This window comes from Scyliorhinus canicula, unplaced genomic scaffold, assembly GCF_902713615.1.
Source record: "Scyliorhinus canicula unplaced genomic scaffold, sScyCan1.1, whole genome shotgun sequence".
Classification (NCBI taxonomy): domain Eukaryota; kingdom Metazoa; phylum Chordata; class Chondrichthyes; order Carcharhiniformes; family Scyliorhinidae; genus Scyliorhinus; species Scyliorhinus canicula.
In genome coordinates this window covers 2504423-2510304 of record NW_024055499.1, presented here as the reverse complement: position 1 = coordinate 2510304, position 5882 = coordinate 2504423, and the positions used below count along the sequence as shown (strand labels likewise).

The 5882-nt window shown below is 45.0% G+C and overlaps 1 protein-coding gene and 1 non-coding gene across 2 annotated transcripts in view; one reads left to right on the top strand and one right to left on the bottom strand.

Annotated features, from left to right (window-relative positions):
- Positions 1-3908: 3908 nt before the first annotated feature.
- LOC119960407 (zinc finger protein 2-like) overlaps positions 3909-5882 on the top strand; it is a 77517-nt gene continuing 75543 nt past the window's right edge. Inside the window, exon 1 of the mRNA XM_038788118.1 lies at positions 3909-4071. The gene's annotated coding sequence lies outside the window, so the exon portion shown is untranslated. The remainder of the gene's footprint in view (positions 4072-5882) is intronic.
- On the bottom strand, positions 5337-5409 carry trnak-cuu. Its single transcript has one exon. It is a non-coding gene; the product is annotated as a tRNA-Lys (tRNA).

Here is a 5882-nt window from a genome sequence, read left to right as displayed (position 1 = left end):
AGCCGCCTGCTTGGGGAAGCAAAGCGCATGCGCTGACGTCTTGGTGACGCAACACCTGGTGGGCGGGACCTGAAGGTTTCTGTTCCCAGCCGGGTCCTAGTGCCCCACGAACGATAAAATTGTAACAGGTTGTTTAAATGTTTCACCCACCCCCAGGCTGAAGCTGATGTTTGCAGGCTGGAGGTGCCTCTGGATTACGTAGACATTCAGTGAGAGAGGCTGCAGCTTCTATATAGCTACCTGAAGGGGGGTTTTCAAAGGTTGATTACATTTCGTGGTCATTTTCAGTTCATTATCAGGATGTTTGCGTGATATTTTCTTACCCTCAGTGTTTTTTCTTTATTTAAAATACATTTCAGCCGCAAGCTTAATGGTGATTTTTAACGGATGGAAGGTTATTTATTATCACACCCTTTCCCTGGATATTTGAACATCTCAGTCTCTCGTCCCTTTCACACTCACTGACACATACACAGGAATTAGGTAAAGGTCAAGTTGAAGCTATAATGATGAAAATGAATGTAGACTGCAATCTTTACATCGCTGCAGGCCTGTTGTCTTCTTGTTTAGCTGATCCTTTAGTTGGAGTGAAGCTTTTTTAGAAACAAATAATTCTCATGAGGCTCTGAAGCTTCTTGTAGATGAATAGCCAGGAGGTTGGTTCTCAGGTGGGCTTGGAAGCTGGAATAAGGTCAGTCCTGTGGCTGCACTGGGAGACATTCAGCTCTGATGGTTAAGCTGGTTCCTGGTGCTTCAGATGCTTCTCACACACACATTTGCTTTGTTCAGGGTTTATTATACTGCATCCCTGACAATTAACTGCAGGGTTAAAACTCTGAGACCCAGAACACCCCAATACAATAGCAGTTTACGATGCTCACTCCTGCGTATCTCTGTCCCAATTCGAGCTCATTCTCATGTGTTCAATACGGCACTTGGAGATCAACAGTCCTGAGATTTCATATTCCTCAAATGCTGGTTCATCCGGACACAAGGAAACATTTAAACTTCACAGGTGGCTGCAACGTTTCCTTATGCAGGTCCATATTTAAATAAATATTGGTCACAGAATCGAATATTACCCACAGTTTATTGTCCATAATAACCTGTTAAGTTGCAGCCATCTTGACAGAGTTTGTGGATCTTAGTCTATCACATCTAGTATCCTTGTGCTGAACGTGACATCCTGAATCTACTCTTGGGTCTTATTAAAACAATACATTGTAGCTGGATGAGGACCTTGGAGCGGTGGGGGGGTTGTTACTCTGGCTGCCGACTTCAGTTCCGTGGTCTTGTCTATTCCCAGTGGCCCTGCAGAGGGAGCTTGCGGTATCCACCGGAACGCTTGATGCCTTCCGCAACCAGTGGATACCTCAGCGGACAGAGTGTTTCAGAGACACTGGGAACAATATTCTGGTTCAGTTAGGAAGGTTCCCTACACTTTTGTTGGGGCTTCTGGCTGATTTTGGTCTTTTATTTTGACTGGACCACATGCTTGGGGAAAGCAAGAGAGGAAAGAAGGTTTAATAGAAACTAGAATGATCTGTTGTGAATTTCTATCCTATTCTTACAGTGATCATTTTTGTAACCTTCTTTTTCAGGCATTAGAATGGGAGGATTGGCAGCTGGGCAACTGGAACCAAATATAACATCGAGATCTGACAGTCACTCAATTCATTAGGATCTAAATATCACAAACTGTCAATGTGTTTGTCTGTTCTGACTGAGGGAAGAGATTTCAAACATCAGTGTGACTGGAAAAGCCCCGAGACCCACACACACCTGAGTGGGAGTGTTCCAGTGAACTGACAGTGGAAAGAGCTTTAACCAGTTACATAGCCTGAAAAATCATCTTGTTTCCTCTTGTGGGAGAGTCTAGGACCAGAGGGCATAATCTCAGAGGAAGGGGTCTCAAATTTAGGACCGAGATGAGGAGACATTTCTTCCATCAGAGGGTAGAGAATCTGTGGAATTCTTTAGCTGGGCAATCCTTCTATATCTGGGAATCAAACTGTTGTTTAATTGTCCCGGCAGTTACCAGGCTCCCGTGAAGTCCTCCAGCTGTTATTTTAATGCAGACTCTAACAATCTATTTTCAGTAGGTTTCTATTCAATTATTTCATTGTGACTGTCACGTAACCACATTTGCAGTCTGGAAACGTAAAGCAGCTGCTTTACATTCAATCAGGAACATCACAGTTTCACACCAATCTCTGATTTTTTCTTTTCTAAAAATAAATTTAGAGTGCCCAATTCATTTTGTCCAATTAAGGGGCAATTTAGCATGGCCAATCCACCTAACCTGCATGTCCTCGGACTGTGGGAGGAAACCGGAGGAAACCCGCGCAGACATGGGGACCTGTGCAGACTCCGCACAGACAGTGACCCAAGCCGGGAATCAAACCTGGGACCCTAGAATTGTGAAGCAACAGTGCTAACCACTGTGCTACTCAACTGCGATACACCAGAATGAGAATGGAGGGAGAGTGTGTGGGATGGAGATTTACAGCTTTCAGGGAATAAGGGAGAGGAAAAAATGTCACATAGAAACTAGAATTGTCTGTTCTGAGTTTCTATCCTGTAAATGGTCTCTTATCAGTGTGAACAAGCTGATGAGTCACAATGTGGGATGACCAAGTGAATTCCTTCCCATAAACAGGGCAGGTGAATGGCCTCTCCTCAGTGTGAACACGTTGGTGTGTCAGAAGGTTGTATGAATGGGTGAATCCCTTCCCACAAATGGAGCAGATGAACGGTCTCTCCCCAGTGTGACTGCGATGATGAACTTCCAGTTGGGATGGGTAACTGAATCCCTTCCCACAGTCTGCACATTTCCACACTTTCTCCATGGTGATGGGTCTTTATGTCTCTCCTGGTTAAAGCTTTGTCCACACACAAACAAGCGTTTAATTTCTCCCTGCAGTGAATGATGTGATACTCTTTTTGAGGCTGTGTAACTGGTTAAAACTCTCTCCACAGTCAGTGGACTGGAAAACTCTCAATGGGGTGGGTCTCGGCGCTTTTGCAGTCACACTGCTGAAACAGAACAAACCTTTCTCCTTCCAAATTCAAAGATTGAAGATATTGAGCTCTTAATGAATTGAGTGGCTGTCAGATTTCGATATGATGTTTGGTTTGAGTTTTCTGTTGGCCAATCCTCCACTTCCAATATCCTGTAAAAGGAGTTTACAAAAGCCATCACTGTCAGTGAAGCATATAAATTCTGAACAGACAATTCTATTTTCTCTGGAATATTTTTCCCTCTCTTGTTCCCTCAAAGCTGTAAATCCCCGTCCCACACACTCTCCCTCCTCCCTGGGCTGAAATCCAAACCCATCTCACCATTTCTTTCCTCCACTCCCAGTTTTCTCCCTCCCTCTCCTCTGCCTGGGTTCAGTTCTCCAGCTCCTGTCTGCAGACTGACAATAAAACCAATGGGTCTTATTGGGGGGTTTGGGTTCTCACCATTGTCCCCGCTCGCGGCGGCTCTCATTCAGTTTCTGGGAGCCGCATTCACTCTCACTGCGGCTGCGCTCAGCCCGGAGCAGCACCGCGCATGCTCCACACAGAGAGGCCACTTCCGGAGAAGGGGCAACTTGTGCCTGCGCGTTCTGACTCCTGAGATGGAGATAGGGCGCATTCGGCCTCGCCGGGCATTCCGGGTAGCCTTAGCTGCCATTATTCCATTTTGTTCCTCAGGGTTATAAATTGGTTCCGGCACTTTTGATTACGTTCGTTGTTTGTACCGCATGTGCCAGCCGCATCGGTGTTTTTCTCTCTGATCAGCCCCTGTTAACGGCTGTCATCTGTTTAGGGGGCGATATGCAGCAGGGCGCCTGCGCTGCCGCCATCTTTCTCAGCGGAAATGTGCAGCAGGGCGCATGCGCGGCCATCCAGGAACCGGAAGCCGGAAGAGAGAATCTTGCGAATTTCTTTCCTGGACAGAGAGTGAAATTCCTTTGGAAACTCATTTAGAAAGAGGAGGATTTGCCAACGGGAACTTCAAACCAAACATCACATCATCCTCTGACTGAGTTACTCGATTCATCAGGAGCTGAATATCATTGGGAGGTAAAATGGTTTGTCTGTTCTGTCTGAGGACAAAGATTTCAGATATCAGAGTGACTGGGAAACTTTTAATGACCATTCCAGGTTAAATTTGAGACTAATTACACCGATCACATTGGAGAAGTTAAATAATTTGCTGTTGTACTCATTTGTATGCAGGTAAATTTGGAAATGTCCGCATTAGCATACTTGGCAGCAAAACTGGGCAAACTGTTGACCTTGTTAGTAGTGAGAGTTACTATCCGGGTTTTTATTGAAGTTTGTTGTTCCTGTTGCATTTCATTTAGCTCATCGTGGCTGCAAAGTACGTATTCAGCCTAATCCCAATTTCCAGATTGTGGTCTGTAGCTTTTTAAGTTACATCAATTAAAATGTCTATCGAAATACTTTACAAATGTTCTGAGGGTTTCTGTCAGCATGTCACAGATCCTCACCACCCTCTAAACCACCTAGTCCTTCCCTAAATCTCTGCCCCCTTTTATATGTATCCCTCAACCAAAGGGAATAGGACCTTCCTATCCAATCTATATAAATCCCTCAGAATTTTAAAAAATATATAAATTTATATCTTTTTCCAATTAAGGGGCAATTTAGTTTCGCCAAGCCACCTGACCTACACATATTTGGGTTGTTAGGGTTAGGGCACACAGATAATGGGAGAATGTGCAAACTCCTTACAGACTGTGATCTGGGGCCAGGATCGTACCTGGGTCCCCAGCATGCAGGCACACAACCACTGTGCCACCATGATCCCCCAGAATTTTATACATTTAGAATAATCTTAATTATTGTCACAAGTAGGCTTACATTAACACTGCAATGAAGTTACTGTGAAAATCCCCTAGTTACCACACTTTGGACCTATTCGGGTACACAGAGGGAGAATTCAGAATTTCAATTCACCTAACAAGCATGTCTTTCAGGAATTCAGGACAAGGGGCTGGTTTAGCTCACTCAGCTAAATCGCTGCCTTTTAAAGCAGACCAAGCTGGCCAGCAGCACGGTTCGATTCCCGTACCAGCTTCCTCGGACAGGCGGCGGAATGTGGCGACTAGGGGCTTTTCACAGTAACTTCATTGAAGCCTACTCGTGACAATAAAGTGATTTTCATTTTTCACTTGTCGGAGGAAACCCAAACAGACACTGGGAGAACATGTAGACTGCACAGACAGTGTCCCCAGTGGGAATTGAACCCAGCACCCTGGCGCAACAGTGCTCCCATAAACAGTTCAGCTCAACTCAATATTCTTAGATTAAAGAAGCTGAAGCGCCCAATGTGGGTCTTGAACCCACGACCCTGGGATTAAGAGTCCCATGCTCTACCGACTGAACTAGCCGGGCTGCTTTTCAAAATTTAATTTTGGTCTCCCCTCAGTCTTTTCTGTTCCAAAGAAAACAGCTCCAGTTTATCCAAACTTTCCTCAGAGCAAACATTGTCAATTTCTGGCTGATGTTCTTAAATCCCCTCTGTGCTCTCTCTGGTGCAATCTTCCTGTGCACAGGAATCTAGCTCTGGCCTAGCTAGTCCTGTCCTGCCATTTATCATGTAATCCTTTGCCTTGTTTTCCCTCTAGCTTTCTTCCTTATTCCTCAAGTGTTCAATCATTTTTGTGTCACAGGTAAACTTCGTCGCCTCATTATAGGAAGGACGTGGAAGCTTTGGAACGGGTGCAGAGGAGATTTACCAGGATGTTGCCTGGTATGGAGGGAAAATCTTATGAGGAAAGGCTGATGGACTTGAGGTTGTTTTCGTTAGAGAGAAGAAGGTTAAGAGGTGACTTAATAGAGGCATACAAAATGATCAGAGGGTTAGA